Below are 17,810 nucleotides of genomic sequence, written 5' to 3' on the forward strand. Positions count from 1 at the left end.
GTATACGCTGTGAGCCTGACAAAAAAAAAAGCAGACTGATGTTTCACAGTCAAAAAAGTTTTTTTTTTTAATGTACACTTACACTACTATTAAACAAGATATGAGTGGTGGCACTGGGCAAGTGGGCACAGTATACACTGTGAGCCTGACAAAAAAGCAGACTGATGTTTAACAGTCCAAAAAGTTTTTTTTTTTAAATGTACACTTACAATACTATTAAACAAGATATGAGTGGTGCCACTGGGCAAGTGGGCACAGTATACGCTGTGAGCCTGACAAAAAAAAAGCAGACTGATGTTTCACAGTCAAAAAAGTTTTTTTTTTTTAATGTACACTTACACTACTATTAAACAAGATATGAGTGGTGGCACTGGGCAAGTGGGCACAGTATACGCTGTGAGCCTGACCAAAAAAGCAGACTGATGTTTCACAGTCAAAAAAGTTTTTGTTTTTTTAAATGTTCACTTACACTACTATTAAACAAGATATGAGTGATGCCACTGGGCAAATGGGCACAGTATACGCTGTGAGCCTGACACAAAAAAGCAGACTGATGTTTCACAGTCCAAAAAGTTTTTGTTTTTTTCAAATGTACACTTACACTACTATTAAACAAGATATGAGTGGTGGCACTGGGCAAGTGGGCACAGTATACGCTGTGAGCCTGACACAAGAAAGCAGACTGATGTTTCACAGTCAAAAAAGTATTTTTTTTTTTAAATGTACACTTACACTACTATTAAACAAGATATGAGTGGTGCCACTGGGCAAGTGGGCACAGTATACGCTGTGAGCCTGACAAAAAAAAAGCAGACTGATGTTTCACAGTCAAAAAAGTTTTTTTTTTTTTTTAATGTACACTTACACTACTATTAAACAAGATATGAGTGGTGGCACTGGGCAAGTGGGCACAGTATACGCTGTGAGCCTGACACAAGAAAGCAGACTGATGTTTCACAGTCAAAAAAGTTTTTGTTTTTTTAAATGTACACTTACACTACTATTAAACAAGATATGAGTGGTGGCACAGGGCAAATGGGCACAGTATATGCTGTAAGCCTGACACAAAAAAGCAGACTGATGTTTCACAGTCCAAAATTTTTTTTTTTTTAAATGTACACTTACACTACTATTAAACAAGATATGAGTGGTGCCACTGGGCAAATTTTCACAGTATACGCTGTGAGCCTGACACAAAAAAGCAGACTGATGTTTCACAGTCCAAAAAGTTTTTGTTTTTTTAAATGTACACTTACACTACTATTAAACAAGATATGAGTGGTGGCACTGGGCAAGTGGGCACAGTATACGCTGTGAGCCTGACACAAAAAAGCAGACTGATGTTTCACAGTCAAAAAAGTATTTTTTTTTTTTAAATGTACACTTACACTTCTATTAAACAAGATATGAGTGGTGGCACTGGGCAAGTGGGCACAGTATACACTGTGAGCCTGACACAAAAAAGCAGAGTGATGTTTCACAGTCCAAAAAGTTTTTTTTTTTAATGTACACTTACACTACTATTAAACAAGATATGAGTGGTGGCACTGGGCAAGTGTGCACAGTATATGCTGTGAGCCTGACACAAAAAAGCAGACTGATGTTTCATAGTCCAAAAAGTTTTTTTTTTTTAAATGTACACTTACACTACTATTAAACAAGATATGAGTGGTGGCACTGGGCAAGTGGGCACAGTATACGCTGTGAGCCTGACACAAAAAAGCAGACTGATGTTTCACAGTCAAAAAAGTAGTTTTTTTTTTTTAAATGTACTCTTACACTACTATTAAACAAGATATGAGTGGTGGCATTGGGCAAGTGGGCATAGTATACGATGTGAGCCTGACACAAAAAAGCAGACTGATGTTTCACAGTCAAAATTTTTTTTTTTTTTTTTTTAATGTACACTACTATTAAACAAGATATGAGTGGTGGCACTGGGCAAGTGGGTACAGTATACGCTGTGAGTCTGGCACACACACTGGCAGGCAGGCAACTGCAATTAGATTAAACAAGCAGACTGATGTTTCACAGTCAAAAAAGTGTTTTTTTAAAAATTACACTACTGTTACATCAGATATGAGTGGTGGCACTGGGCAAGTGTGCACAGTATATGCTGTGAGCCTGGCACACACACTGGCAGGCAACTGCAATTAGATTACACAAGCAGACTGATGTTTCACAGTTTAATGTACACTACTATTAAACAAGATATGAGTGGTGGCACTGGGCAAGTGGGTACAGTATACGCTGTGAGTCTGACACACACGCTGGCAGGCAGGCAGGCAACTGCAATTAGATTACACAAGCAGACTGATGTTTCACAGTCCAAAAAGTTTTTTTTTTTAAATTTACACTACTGTTACACCAGATATGAGTGGTGGCACTGGGCAAGCGGGCACAGTATACGCTGTGAGCCTGGCACACATGCTGGCAGGCAGGCAACTGCAATTAGATTACACAGGAAAAAAAAACAGACCGATGTTCTAGCCCTAAAAAGGGTTTTTTGGGGTGCTGTCCTTACAGCAGAGATCAGATGAGTCCTTCAAGACTGTAGTGGACACTGAATACACTAGCCTTGCTATAGATTTCCCTATTAAATCAGCAGCAGCTACACTGTCCCTCCTCTCACTAACAATGCAGCTTCCGAATGAATCTAAAATGGATGCTGTCCAGGAGGTAGGAGGGTCAGGGAGGGAGGGTCTGCTGCTGATTGGCTGGAATGTGCCTGCTGACTGTGAGGTACAGGGTCAAAGTATTACTCAATGATGACGAATAGGGGGCAGATCGAACATCGCATATGTTCGCCCGCCGCAGCAAACGCAAACAAGCTATGTTCACCCGGAACTATTGGCCGGCGAACTATTCGCGACATCACTACTAAGGAATATAAATATATTGTTTTTGCAAGTGAACTAAGTAATTTGTAAGTGCGATAATGGGTGTGATTTTAAGTCTGGTAAATACAAAAGAGAGTTTTTTCTGGCAAGTGATTAATAGTTTGATTTAAGTATGTCCAAAATATATACAGGTTATGATACAGTAAAGAAATATAATTTTAATGGTAAATAATACAAGTTTCCTAATCATGGTTAATAATACAAGTTTCCTAATCATGGCTAGGTTATATATGTAATATACATATTATAAATGGTCAGCCATTAAAGGGACAGTACACTGTAAAATTGTTTTTATGTTGATGTATTTTTAATGATTTGTTACACCAGCTGTATAGTATAAAATGTAGGAGAAATTTCATTTTCAGGTTTATTTGTATAAATGAATTAGTTGCTTTTCTGCTTTTAAATCACAGCCCATTGCAATGGGTTAAGTTTCAGGTAATAGCATATCTCATTGTCCTTATCTGATATTTGTCTGGAAACCTGGATCTCAATGCTTAGACAGAGCAATGGAAAATTATCATTGTATTACTTAACTATCCTGTACCCCACGGGAAGTGTAATTTCTTCTTCTGACTGTGGTTACTTAGGCTATTCAATAGATGAAGCTCCAATATACAAACATTTACTATAAGTGGGTATACCAGAGACTGAATGAGTTATTTCAAATGCCAAAATAGGGGTGAAGGAGCTACTTGTAAACAATTGAATACACCCCATCAGGTAAAATGGATCATTGGGAACAATTTAAAGGGAAGAACATGTTTGGGTAAACTGTCCTTTAAATCTATTATCGTAAATTATTATTATTATTTTCAGAAATTTAATTTTGTTGTATACAATTGTTATATTTAGTCAGAGAGCTGAAACAATGTTGAATATCAAATTGTATAAAAAAATAAACAAACTACAATAATTGTGTATTTATTAAAATCTTGATAATATTAAAGTATAGCATAGCATGTACTACTGCCAATAGACTGTGTTCTGAAGCTTTTTCCCAAATTATTTGTGACAAACATGATTCTTTAACAGTGGGTTTACACTGTGCATGTGAGCAGAAACCATAGAGCAGTGCCAATGCCATTATTTTCTGACCTTTCCCAGAATATAGTACTTAGGTGTTTGTGTGTTTTCTTTATCTATTCATGGTTAGGGATTTGATTCATAAATGTGCAACTAGAGTTTATTGACCTTCTAAAGTGATTGCATTATTAGCATGATTTTATAGTATTGTGCAGGGTAACATTTACAAAACCATAGCTAAAGGTTGTTATAGAATTTAAATTATTTGTAGTGTTTTGGTAGAATGTGGTATTTTTAAGTGCTGTGTTTTAGTGAGTTTAAGTATATGTGCTTGCTTTCAGCTTGATTGTGTTTATTAAAAGTGTGTGAGGGCTGTTAATGTTTTGATTTGCATAGTGGACAGTTGTTTTTAAATTATTACTTACAGAATGTTTTTTAATGTTTTTATTTTCAGGGAATGTGTGTGGAAGGGTGCTGTATGAATAGAATATTGAGGTGTATTTAATTTTGTCTGATTTTAAGGATACTACTTCTTTTAGTAGTGCATGGATTGTCTTTTAGTTTGCTGTCATATTGTGTTTGCGTGACACATAGGGTGTTTCATGCGAACAAAGGGGGGAGTGTTGATGAGTATTTTTATTTATGTGATTTGGGTGATTGTTTTTAAGTAAGAATATAAACCTAAAATATTTAGACAAGTGGTTTACAAAATATTTTGTATTTGCAGGATGAGAACATGGAGCTGTATCCAGAAAAACAAAACAAAAAAAGCAAAACAAATCGAACTAAATTATTTTTGAGTTTTTCCTATTTAGGTAAATCTGTACAGATAAAATTCCATAGTGCACTCTCAAAAAGATTGAAGATTGAATGCAAGTAAAACTTTTAAATAAAGAGATGCCTGGCACCTAGGTGAAGGAAAGAAAAAGAAGATTAAAGACCTTTTGTTTTGTCAAGTTTGTTTTAACTACCATACTTGCAGTAAAAGTTGCTGAATTATCTTTTGGATCCATTCTTTGCATGCAAGCTGGTACCAGCCCCAGAACTGGACTCTGGGTAATCTATGACTGTTTACTGATGATGTGTGTCTTCAGAACATAAGGCTATCCTTCTCTGGACTGTGTCTTGAATGTTGAAGTTGAGGACCTGTTACGATGTTACAGAGTCATTCACAGCTAGTATTCTCTTGTAATTGTGTTATTTTTATTGATCATATTAGTTATAAGAAGTCATATAGCTTTGTCTGCAGAAAAGTATGCCTTATTTGTATTAGTGCACATAGTAGTTTATGTCCATACAGAAAGTAACCCTCCAGATAAGTGTAACTCTAAACCTTGCAGTATTGTAACCTATAGTGTGGCCCACTGAGTATAGAGAATATGTTTGCCCCTTTATAGTTTAAAGAAAATGCTGCAATATTTCAGAATATTTTAGACCCTTTACCATTGTAAAACACAGAAGGTTCCCCCATGTTTCTATACCGTCCCTTAATATTTAAGCGAAGAAGGGATATATGTGTCTTACACTGGAGAAAGGTATGAGAATAAGAAGTTTTTGTAGGAATTTCCCATTGTAATCATTCCTTAGTGTATTGTCAAACTAATCGAGAGTGAGGACACGTCTGAGCTATAAATTTATATCAATTATACAAATAAATATGAGTTTTGGAAGTAGTATAATTATAGTGATATTGATGGTATATTTTCTACTTACAATGGCTCTTATTGGATCTGTGTAATGAAAGCAAATGTATTTTTCCCTTTATTAACTGGTATGGTATCTGCTATTTGAGTTTTGTAATTCCAGGTGTTTTTCAGCTAAATTAATTATCTTACCATAAAGATGTGTTTACCTTTAAAAAGATTGTGTAGTTTTAATAATGTTATGATTGTATTTTTTCCTCATACAGGAGTGCGAGAGAATTTAGGTTGCAGAAAATAATTAGTAAATTAGTAGTGTTTATATCAGATGAGACAGCTGATTCTACTAAGATCATATTTGGAGAATTATAAACATTACATATAGTAGCTTTGCAGAAAAAAACAAAACTAGGTTATTTTTTTAGTAGTTCAAAGAGAAAGAAGAAATTAATTTTAAAGAAAATGTTTTTATTGACTGTTCACTTTTGTTGCAGGGCAGGCCTTAGCACAAGTTACTTAGCATTAGACATGTGCATGGCGAAAAAATTTGGTTCGGTTCGGATCGATTCGGAATTTTTCTAAGTTCGGTTCGGATCGATTCGAATTCTGAAAATTTCGAATTGTTTCGGATTCATTCGGATTCGAAGAAATTCGTCTGGATTCGGTTCGATTTGGTTCGATTCGGTTCGGTTCGTAAATTCAGCATTTCGGTAAGTGTTAGGTGGGATTAGACTAGTATTATACTGTATATTAGGTGTTAACCTAACATACTGTACAATACTAGTGTAATCCAATGGCCATCCGAATTTACGAATCGATTCGATTCGGAAAATTCTGCAAAATTTTAATTCTGAAATTCGGTTCGATCGAATCGCCAAATTTGCAGAATTTTCCGAATTTCCGAACCGAATCGCACATATCTACTTAGCATAACCATGCATCCTCTTGATGAAGTCTAGCATTTTTTACTTGCTTAGTATTCATGTTTAAGGTATCATTTAAATTGTATAGAGTAGCTGTGAGTTATTCTCTGTAAAAGTATAATAAATGTATTTATCTTGTATTATATATCCACAATGTTTTCCTGGTTTTAAATGACATAGGATAAGTTAAGCTATTAAAGGAAATTGTGATGCTTACAAAAAAAAGTGAAAAAAGTTCTGTTGGACATAATTGTGATTGTATCAGGGCGCGTGCTCATCTTGTGCTGTTTTGTTTCCTTCTTAGGCTCCTTCTGACTCAAGTGTCTGTTGCTATGAGGATTCACCTGTTTCCCTTGTCTACCCCATGAACAAACCATCGTACTTCCAGCATGTACCTGCTGATGGACACTTTCTCAGGTGAAAAGCACCCCTACTGCTAATGGACTATGGTAGTGAAGCAGAGTGTCTGAGGGAGGTAGAGCTCTAAGAGGACAAAGACTGTTCTTAAAGTGATCAGAGGCCACCCAGAGATACTTGTGCTGTTCCCATGTTATGCTTCACTGTGGACAGTGGACAGAGCAGGTAAATATCAATGCTATTTGGGGATGCTAGCTATGCAGGTTGAGAAGTAAAGATGCAGTGTTGTTTGGGGGTAGATAGGGGGCTGGTTGGATCTTTGTGCAGATAGACCAGTAGTTTGGAAATGCTAGGAGGTACACAGATAGTATTGGAGAGACCGTACTCGTGTTCAGTGACATATAGTGCCCTATTGGCCTATTCAGTGTTTTAATATTAGTTAACTATGATAGCAGTAAATGTGAATGAATTTCTCTACAGTATTCTCTCATAGATTCATGTTACACCATAGTATTAGGCTTACATTGCTGTTAATAGATTTACTAATTTTCTGTGGCTTTTATATAGTTGTTTAATTTTCATACAGCTAGATTACGAGTTTTGCGGTAAGAGCTGCTCGGTGCTAACTTGCAAGTTATTTCCACCACTCACCTCCCTACAGCGCTGCTATTACAGGTTTACAAAAACCTGGCATTAGCAGGAATGAAGTAAGCGTAAAGCAAAATTGAGCTCCATACTGCACTCCAAAACCAGCGCCGCGGTGAGCTGGTTTTACGTGCTCATGCATGATTTCCCCATAGACATCAATGGGGAGAGCTGGCTGAAAAAAAGTCTAACAACTGCAATAAAGGAGTGTAAAGCTCCGTAACGCAGCCCCATGGATTCCTATGAGGAAAGAAAAGTTATGTTTACACCTAACACTCTAACATAAACCCAGAGTCTAAACACCGCTAATCTGCCGCCCTCGACATTGCTGATACCTACATTACACTTATTGACCCCTAATCTGCCACCACCGACATCGCCGACACCTACATTATACTTATTAACCCCTAATCTGCCACCCCGACATCGCCAACACCTACATTATACTTATTAACCCCTAATCTGCCTCCCCCACCACCGCCGCCGCCTACATTACAGTTATTAACCCCTAATATGCCGCCCCAATGTCGCCACCACCTACATTACACTTATTAACCCCTAATCTGCCGCCCCAATGTCACCGCCAGCTACCTACACTTATTAAACCCTAATCTGCCGCCCCCAACATCGCCGCCACTATACTAAAGTTATTAACCCCTAAATCTAGCCCTAAGTATAACCCTAACACCCACTAACTTTAATGTAATTAAAATAAATCTAAATAAAACCTACTATTAATAACTAAATAATTCCTATTTAAAACTAAATACTTACCTGTAAAATAAACCCTAAGCTAGCTTCAATATAACTAATAGTTACATTGTAGCTATCTTAGGTTTTATTTTTATATCACAGGAAAGTTTGTATTTATTTTAACTAGGTAGAATAGTTATTAAATAGTTATTAACTATTTACTAACTACCTAGCTAAAATAAATACAAATTTACCTGTAAAATAAAACCTAACCTGTCTTACACTAACACCTAAATACAATTAACTAAATTACAAAAAAAAAAAAACACTAAATTACATAAAATAAAAAACAAATTATCAAATATTTAAACTAATTACACCTAATCTAATAGCCCTATCAAAATAAAAAAGCCACCCCAAAATAAAAAAACCTAACCTACATCAAACTGCCAATAGCCCTTAACAGGGTCTTTTGCGGGGCATTGCCCCAAAGAAATCAGCTCTTTTACCTGTAAAAAAATAATACAAACAATCCCCCAACAGTAAAACCCACCACCCACACAACCAACTCCCCAAATAAAAACCTATTTAAAAAACCTGAGCTCCCCATTGCCCTAAATAGGACATTTGGATGGGCATTGCCCTTAAAAGGGCATTTAGCTCTTTTTCCGCCCAAACCCTAAGCTAAAAATAAAACCCACCCAATAAACCCTTAATAAAACCTAACACTAACCCCTGAAGATCCACTTACAGTTTTCGAAGACCCGACATCTATCCTCAATGAAACGGCCGAAGTCTTCATCCAAGCGGGCCGAAGTCTTCATCCAAGCCGGCAGAAATCTTCATCCAGACGACATTGGCTCTATCGCTCTTCCAATAAGCCAATAGAATGCAAGCTCAATCCTATTGGCTGATTGCATCAACCAATAGGATTGAGCTCAATCCTATTGGCTGATTGCATCAACCAATAGGATTTTTTCACCTTTAATTCCAATTGGCTGATAGAATGCTATCAGTCAATCGGAATTCAAGGGACGCCATCTTGGATGTTGTCACTTAAAGGAACCTTCATTCGAGAAGAGCCGTCATCAGAAGAGGATGCTCCATGCCGGATGTCGTGAAGATGGAGGGTAGGTGTTAGTGTAAGACAGGTTAGGTTTTATTTTACAGGTAAATTTGTAGTTATATTACCTAGGTAGTTAGTAAATAGTTAATAACTATTTACTAACTAGTCTACCTAGTTAAAATAAATACAAACATGCCTGTGAAATAAAAATAAAACCTAAGCAAGATACAATGTAACTATTAGTTATATTGTAGCTAGCTTAGGGTTTATTTTACAGGTAAGTATTTAGTCTTAAATAGGAATGATGCAGTTTATGATAGTAATATTTATTTAGATTTATTTTAATTACATTATATTTAGTGGGTGTTAGGGTTAGGTTTAGGGGTTAATAACTTTAGTATAGTGGCGGCGATGTAAGGGGCAGCAGATTAGGGGTTAAAAAGTGTAGGTAGGTGTCAGCGATGTCGGGGATGGCAGATTAGGGGTTAATAACTGTATTGTAGGTGGCGGCGACATTGGGGGCAGCAGATTAGGGGTTATTAACAGTAATGTAGGTTGCAGCGATGTTAGGGACAGCAGATTAGGGGTTAATAATATTTAACTAGTGTTTGCGATGCGGGAGTACGGCGGTTTAGGGGTTAATATGTTTATTATAGTGGCGGTGATGTCCGGAGCGGCAGATTAGGGGTTAATCATTTTATTATTTGTGATGAGGGAGTGTCTCAGTTTAGGGGTTAATAGGTAGTTTATGGGTGTTAGTGTACTTTGTAGCACTTTAGTTATGAGTTTTATGTTACGGCATTGTAGCATAAAATCCATAACTACTGACTTTCAGTTTACGGTATGGATCTTGACGGTATTGGCTGTACCTCTCACTTTTTGGCCTCAAAGGCAGATTCGTAATACTGGCACTATGGAAGTCTCATTGAAAAAGGACTTTTTGAAAGCTGCGGTAGTTACGTTGCGTTATGGCCAAAAAAGTGTGCGGTGCAGCTAGACCTGCAAGACTCGTAATACCAACGGTAGTGAAAAACAGCCTTAACGCTGCTTTTTCACTCATACCGCAAAACTCATAATCTAGCCGATTGTATGTTATTCTGTTAGAATTAAAGGGTGAAATGTAAGAACATATAACCATAATGATGCAATTTTGTCTCTAGTAATACATTTTTTTAGACTCCATTTTAAGATGAGTTTATTATATTTCATTATAAGGTAGTTATTATGCTGTGAGAAAAATATGAAGTTGAACACGTAATCTCAATAATTTGTCCAATGTCCTTGCTATGTCCTGGCAATGCGCCCTGATACACTGTTATTTGTTTCTCAATACAACTCCTATTTATTCATTATTTTAATGAAGTTCTTTGTTCTAAGCATACCGTGTGAAATGGTGTGATTATGATTACGTCATTGTTTAACCCCATGCTCTGTAACCATTGTCTATAAAAGTCTGTGATGCCTTATAATAAACAGAACAGTGATTAGACTTTACTTTCTGCATGCCTAAATGCTGTTTCCTGAGATCTTGCAAAGTAACACATTCAGTTCCAGGTGAAGGTGTAGAATACTGTGTCAAGTGATACCCCCAGTTATAAGATAACGCCTAAAAATTTATATATATATATATATATATATATATATAAATATATATATATTTATATATATATATATATATATATATATAATAAGCAAGAGCAAACAGATACAATAGCACACAAGAGTCCAAATACAAAATAAACGTCCAATAGGATTCTGATATCCAATTCCACAAAGCAATACAAATGTGAAAAGTAAAAATTCAACAGGGTATGCTGTTCAAGAAAGGCTGATGATTTTGTACTTACAGGACCCACTCTGTGAATGTCATGAAAAACATGAGGACTCCAATAGTGAAATACTGTTTGAACTAGGGTTGCACCAATACCATTTTTTTTAAGACCGAGTACAAGTACCGATACTTGTTTTCAAATACTCGCCGATACCAATTACCGATACTTTTTTAATGTCATGTGACAGTTTACCAAGCACAATACAGACTAATTATTTAAGATTCCTTCTTTATAATTATGAAGGACTGTAGCTCAAAAGACATTATGAAATAATAAAACAGGTTTTATTTGTCACAAAGTTCACAGAACATGTTTAGAAATAAAAATATTACAATAAAATATATTAACAACAACAATAAATAACAAATATAAAATTGCAACCAACCAAAAGTGCCATACAGTAAAAAATAGAACAGAGGGGGCGGAGCCTGGCTGTGCCGGAGAATGGCCGCATTCTTTTAGTGCTCCTGAGCCAACAGCCGGCTAAAAGCTCGTAAAAGTTATCAAATGACCTAAAAACTTAACTAAATTTGTCTCTAAGAACCGAGGAGAAACACTACCACACAGCGCAGACCATAAAAGGCAGGGACTACAACCCCTGAAAGAGATTTACACACGGGGCCTCATCCTGGCCGTGACTACACCGCGCCATTTTGAGCCAGTAGTGCCGGAGAAAACAACAGGGGCTTAGGTGTGCTGCGACCCGACAAAGAACCATCTGCTTAAGACCCGGTAGCTGCGGTTAAGTTAACCATCACCCTCCCGGTGGTGACCGCAAGTCTGATTAGCAGTACCGGTAACGCAGTAAGACGTAGGACACTGAGAGGGCCTGTGGAAACAGTGAGTACACCCGATAGCAACTCAGCACCAGGGGACTTGAGAGGGGGACAGTGAGAAGATTGTTGGGACCCGGCCCATAACATAGCGGGTCTGAAATGGACACATCTGAGCCTTGGGGGTAAGACGCCAGTTTGCTTCAAATGAACTGCTCCTATAGTTATAGAAAATATCGCTACATGTTAATACAGGTGGCAAAGTTGGAGGAGTCCTTTCAGATTTAGGGCACCTTGTCATACACCGGACTGTTTCAAAGTTTGCCTGCAAATTTGTATTGGGTCCCTAGATCAGTGGAAGCAGATCAGACAACCACTGTGAAGGCCACGTGGAACGCAGCACACTACTCTTTCAAGCCTAGCAGTACTCACTCGCTATTGCAGCGGCCTATATAGTTTTGGCATACTGGTGTCCCCTTATGAATCGACTCTAGATCCCTGCACCCAGCACTGATCTACCATAAAGATCTGCTTTTCTCCACCTCCCACTCCATTTGTTGTGTAATTATATATTACAGGAGGGTTTGGGGCTGTACTCCTCTTTGCTGGTGCTGCTTCCAGAAAATACTTATACACCATCTGAAAAAGTCGATTTATTACCACAGTATAGTGTCCCTAAAAAAGTGTGTGACTATGGCACAGAAGAAGCAGACTGGTGTGGACAAGGGTTCAAAAACAAGAAATATGAACTACTATATAAAAAGCTCAGAAACACCGGCCTGTGAAGATGATCAAACACAGCCTAATCATAGGGAGGACATGGGTATTCAGCCCACCCTTGTCCCCACACAATTCGTCACTAAGGAGGATTTAAAATATCTATCATCTAAGGATGATATTAAGGAGATCTCTGCAGACATTAAAAATCTCTTTGGCGAACTGAGGAAGGACATTACTGATCTTTCTCAACGTATTTCCACAATTGAAACATCACAGGACACACTGCAAGACCAACTAAAAGAAACTACAACCCACTCACAGCACAACACAAATGTTATTCAGGTACTATTGGAAAAGATAGAAGACCTTGACAACCGCAGTCGGCGGAATAACTTGAGAATACGAGGTATTCCGGAGTTGGTTAGCCCATCTGCCCTCCAGGGGTACCTCCAGGACCTCTTCAGGACCATCAAGGGAACTCCCTTGTCACCAGAATTGATAATAGAAAGAGCCCACAGGGCACTGCGCCCTAAACCCTCCCCAAAAGCTTCCCCACGGGATGTCATTCTCAAGCTTTTGAATTACAGAGATAAAGAGGAGATCCTCCGATGCAGTAGAAATAAACAACCCGTTCAAGATGCTGGAATCTCCCTGCAGGTCTTTTCTGACCTGTGCCCTACAACCCTGCAAAAGCGCAGGGAACTGCGTTTTCTTACATCTGTGCTACAAGAGAAAAATATTAACTACAGATGGGAATTTCCCTCTTGTTTGGTTGCCAGTACTGGAGACAAGACGCCGATTTATAGATCAATGGTAGATCTGTATATGTTTTGCTTGACGCTGGGCATTACTGTCCAATGCCCGGAGGATATGCCAGGATCAACTTCAGCCATGGAGGGGAGCAGTACACAACCATAGACGGTTAGGTAAGACATTCCAGTTGTGCCCCCCAATGTTCCAGTGTAAGAGAAGAAGACTTATTTCCCCAGGTAGCCTTTCCTTATAATATATTTACCACAGGCTTGGACTTCGTTTGCTCCCATTTAATGTTATACTATTCTGGCAGTCCAAGTTAATTTATGTAGGATACACATGGACTCCCATGCTGACAAAGGAGCACTAATGCCCCCACTAAGAACTATAGTTTTAATCTGGACAGTTCTCACTAACTGTTGATGGACATATGGATTTTACATATTCCAGATTCCTCCAAAAGGGGGCCTCACATACAATGTCATAGCCATGTTCCTAACAGGTTTTTGTGTGTTGCTGTGGTTAAGAGGGTCGCGTGGTGCGTTCTGCTTTTTCTTGTAGCGCCCACACGATTCTCTTCAGTTCAAAATATTAGCTTAAATCTTTCAGCTCATGTTTGTTTTTATTGAATGTACAATATGAAGTTAACATTTAGAGTCAATGTTATTTTGTTATGTTATATTGCTGAATTAGGTCATACATATATACTTATCAACAGGCCGGCTTACAGCATATTCCCTCCAGTTAAGCCTTCATAAGGGTGAGAAGGTCTATTAGAGACTTGGTGTTTCTGTTTTTGTTTCAATACAGTGATCTAAACCTTTTTTTTTTTTTTTTTTTTTTTAAAACTGTGTTGTGTCCACGCTCCTCGGGAGTTTTGGTAGCTTCCTAAGATTTATTGACCAACATCTTCCTTTACGCTTTAGTTAATTTGCACTTGTCACCGGGATTTTCATACTACCTGTTTGCACAGCTCAACCTATCTGTGCTACTCAACCCACATAACCCTCTCCACACCCCCTTCTCCCCCCCCCCCCCACTTTCTTTTTTTTTTTTTCCAGGAATAGGGGTAAAGAATGTCTCCACTTAGGTACATACCAAAGGTACACCCCTTAAAATTCTTGTCTATTTACGTGAAAGGATTGAACAGTCCTGGCCAAAGGTCTATAGTCACCAGGGAATTACATAAATTAAGGGGTGATATAATCTTCATCCAAGAGTCACACTTCGCTAGACACAAAGAGCCTAAATGGCATAACCATAGGTACCCGACTGCCTTCTTTTCATCAGGGCCGAGTAAGCAAAATGGTGTAGGTATCTTGATTCATCAAAACACACCTTTCCAAACACAAGAGATGGTTAAAGATAAAGAAGGGAGGTATATCATGGTGATAGGGCTATTACATAGTGCTCAGACAACTTTGATTAATGTATATGCCCCAAATGCTGTGCAGCATGTATTCTTCAAGGCTCTCTCGAGTAGAATGCTAGAACACTCCAAAGTCACGGTTCTGGGCGGGGACTTCAACACACCTCTTAACCCTAAACAAGATACCTCTAATGGCCTTTCTAGTGTATCACATTTCATTCTAAAACAAATTAACTCAATTTTAAAGGGTCACTTACTACATGACATCTGGCGTACACTGCATCCAACGGAATCTGAATATACATTTTATTCTAGCCCACACAAAAAATACTCACGTATAGATTTTTTTTTTACTAACTCACGGGGGATAGAATATGCTCAGAGGAGCGACATTGCACCAATTACATGGTCTGACCATGCCCCAGTTTCTTTTTAGATGCTCTGGCCTGATACACCGGCTATTTCCAACACATGGAGACTAGACGACACGCTCATGGACTGCCCTGCAGTTCTTGAAGATATCAAAACCCAGATGACAGACTACTTTGACATTAATATAACAGATGAACTGCCCTTAACCACAATATGGGAGGCACATAAAAGTGTTATCCGAGGCCACTTCATTAAGCATAAGACTAGAATTCAGAAACAAAAGAATGAAAAATATAATGATTTACTATGTGAGATCAAGACATTTGAAGCACAGCACCAGAAAGACCCCCTCAGTAGTGACATTGAGGTCAAGCTAACTCAAGCTAGGCTAGACTTTAGACAGCTTCTCCAAGAGGAAAACCAAAAGATAGCGACATGGCTTAAACAGACATACTATGAAGGGGGGGGGAAGCGGGCAAGTTGCCGGCTAGGACGCTTAAAAGAACCCAATTAAAATCATACATATACTCAATAAGAGATTACAGAAATAAGGTACACAAAGACAGCACGGGCATAGCAGAGGTTTTCCGCTCCTATTACAGTAATCTCTATAACCTTAAATCAATATCCGGTGCTCTCCCCATGGATGAGTCTCCACAGCACCATCACTCACTGGAATACCTTAAAAATACCCAGCTGCCCTCTCTGGACAGAGAGGCAGCGGAATTCCTTGAAACACCCTTAACTCAAGATGAGATACGGGACGCCCTGCAGAGCCTTCCAAATGGAAAATGCCCTGGCCCAGACGGGCTGGGAGCTAAATATTATAAGACCTTCCTAAAGGAGCTTATGCCACACCTTCAGGCCCTACTCAACTCGCTGCCGGACTCGGGGGCACTGCCGCCCACCATGCTAGCTGCCTACATCACGGTCCTCCCTAAACCGGGGAAACCGCTTGATAAACCACAGAGCTACAGGCCAATCTTGTTATTGAATACTGACGTGAAGATAATAGCGAAAGCCTTAGCAAATAGAGTGAACAGGTTCTTGCCTGATCTAATTGCGTTGGATCAGGTGGGCTTTGTCCCAGGGCGGGAGGCGAGGGACAATACCCTCAAGGTGGTGCAGCTGCTGGCACATTCTGGGCAAAAGGGACTGCCACTCACCCTGCTTTCCACAGATACCGAAAAAACGTTTGATAGGGTGAGTTGGCAGTTCCTAAGATGCACCTTAGAGGGGATGGGCTTTGGTAGCCATTTCCTCAAGATGATTTTCAGCCTTTACTCTACGCCGAATGCCCGTATCAGGGTTAATGGCCTACTCTCCGATCTGGTGCCAATCACCAATTGGACCAGGCAGGGGTGTCCCTTGTCACCCCTTCTTTTTGCTATATCGGTAGAGGCTCTGGCATGCAATATTCGAAATAACCGCCAAATCAGAGGGTATTCTCTAAATAATAGGGAATACAAAATAATAATGTATGCTGATGACCTATTATTTACGTTAACTGACCTGGAGTCCTCAATTCCAGCCCTGCTGCAGGAGTTCGCCAGATACGGGGAGGTGTCCAATTTCCTCCTCAACGCATCTAAATCAGAGATCTTGGGTGTCCATTCCAGATAAATGACAAACATTTAAAATATCTGGGGATCTTCTTGACGACATCCAAAACTGTCCTATTTGAGGCCAACTACGGGGCCCTTAAGCATGCATTTGTGAGTGACCTTTCATCTTGGAAACATAAAACAATTTCATGGATGGGGAGAATAAATGTAGTCAAAATGAACGTGCTCCCCAGACTATTGTATTTGTTTCAGACATTACCCATTCCACTCCCCCGCAACTTTCTTAAGACACTTCAGAGATTAGTAGAGGAGTATATTTGGATGGGTGTTAGGCCCAGAATCAACAGGGCGACAATGTCTCTTCCTAGGGACGCCGGCGGCCTGGGTCTCCCAGACCTAGAGCTATACAGGCGGGCAGTGATTTTGCAAAGGGCGGTCGAATGGTGTCAGAACAGCCCCCAAAAAGACTGAGTTATAGTTGACAGAGACATTTTACAAGTTAGGGACCTGGCTCCTCTTCTTTGGACTGGCACTAAATACAGGCCAACACAGATACATGATTTTCCTCTGCTAAAGGAGCTTTTTGATGTTTGGGACAAGGGGATTAGGGTAGATACTCACATATCAGCTCCATACTCCCCCTTGACACCGATTTATGGGAACCCGGAACAACCTCTGCAGACCTGACCGTTTCCAGACCAGACAAAAACTTTCCCTAACAGAATAATTACTTTCACACAGGCTGGACGACTAAAGACTAGGGAGGAGATAATAGCAGAACACCCAGAGGGTTTTATTCCATGGTTTGAGTATTTACAGATAAGGCACTATATCAACACTCACAAATATAAACTGCAATTCTTGAGGGATCTCACACCGTTTGAAACCTTGTGTGCAAAACAAACAACATCTAAACATTTGGTTTCGCTCATCTACACCTTACTGATACACCCGTGGGACTGTCCCCTCCCAAGCTATGCCAGGATGTGGCACAGAGAATTAGGTTGTGAATTGACGAGGGAGGAGTGGCTACGGATTTTCCGGACCACTAAGAACCTCTCAGTTTCAGCACGAATACAAGAATCTCAGTATAAGCTGTTAAGTAGATGGTATCTTACACCGGTCAGGCTGAGGAAGATATACCCAAGAGTCTCGGATAGGTGCTGGAGAGGCTGT

The sequence above is a fragment of the Bombina bombina genome, chromosome 8 (genome assembly GCF_027579735.1).
Source record: "Bombina bombina isolate aBomBom1 chromosome 8, aBomBom1.pri, whole genome shotgun sequence".
NCBI lineage: Eukaryota > Metazoa > Chordata > Amphibia > Anura > Bombinatoridae > Bombina > Bombina bombina.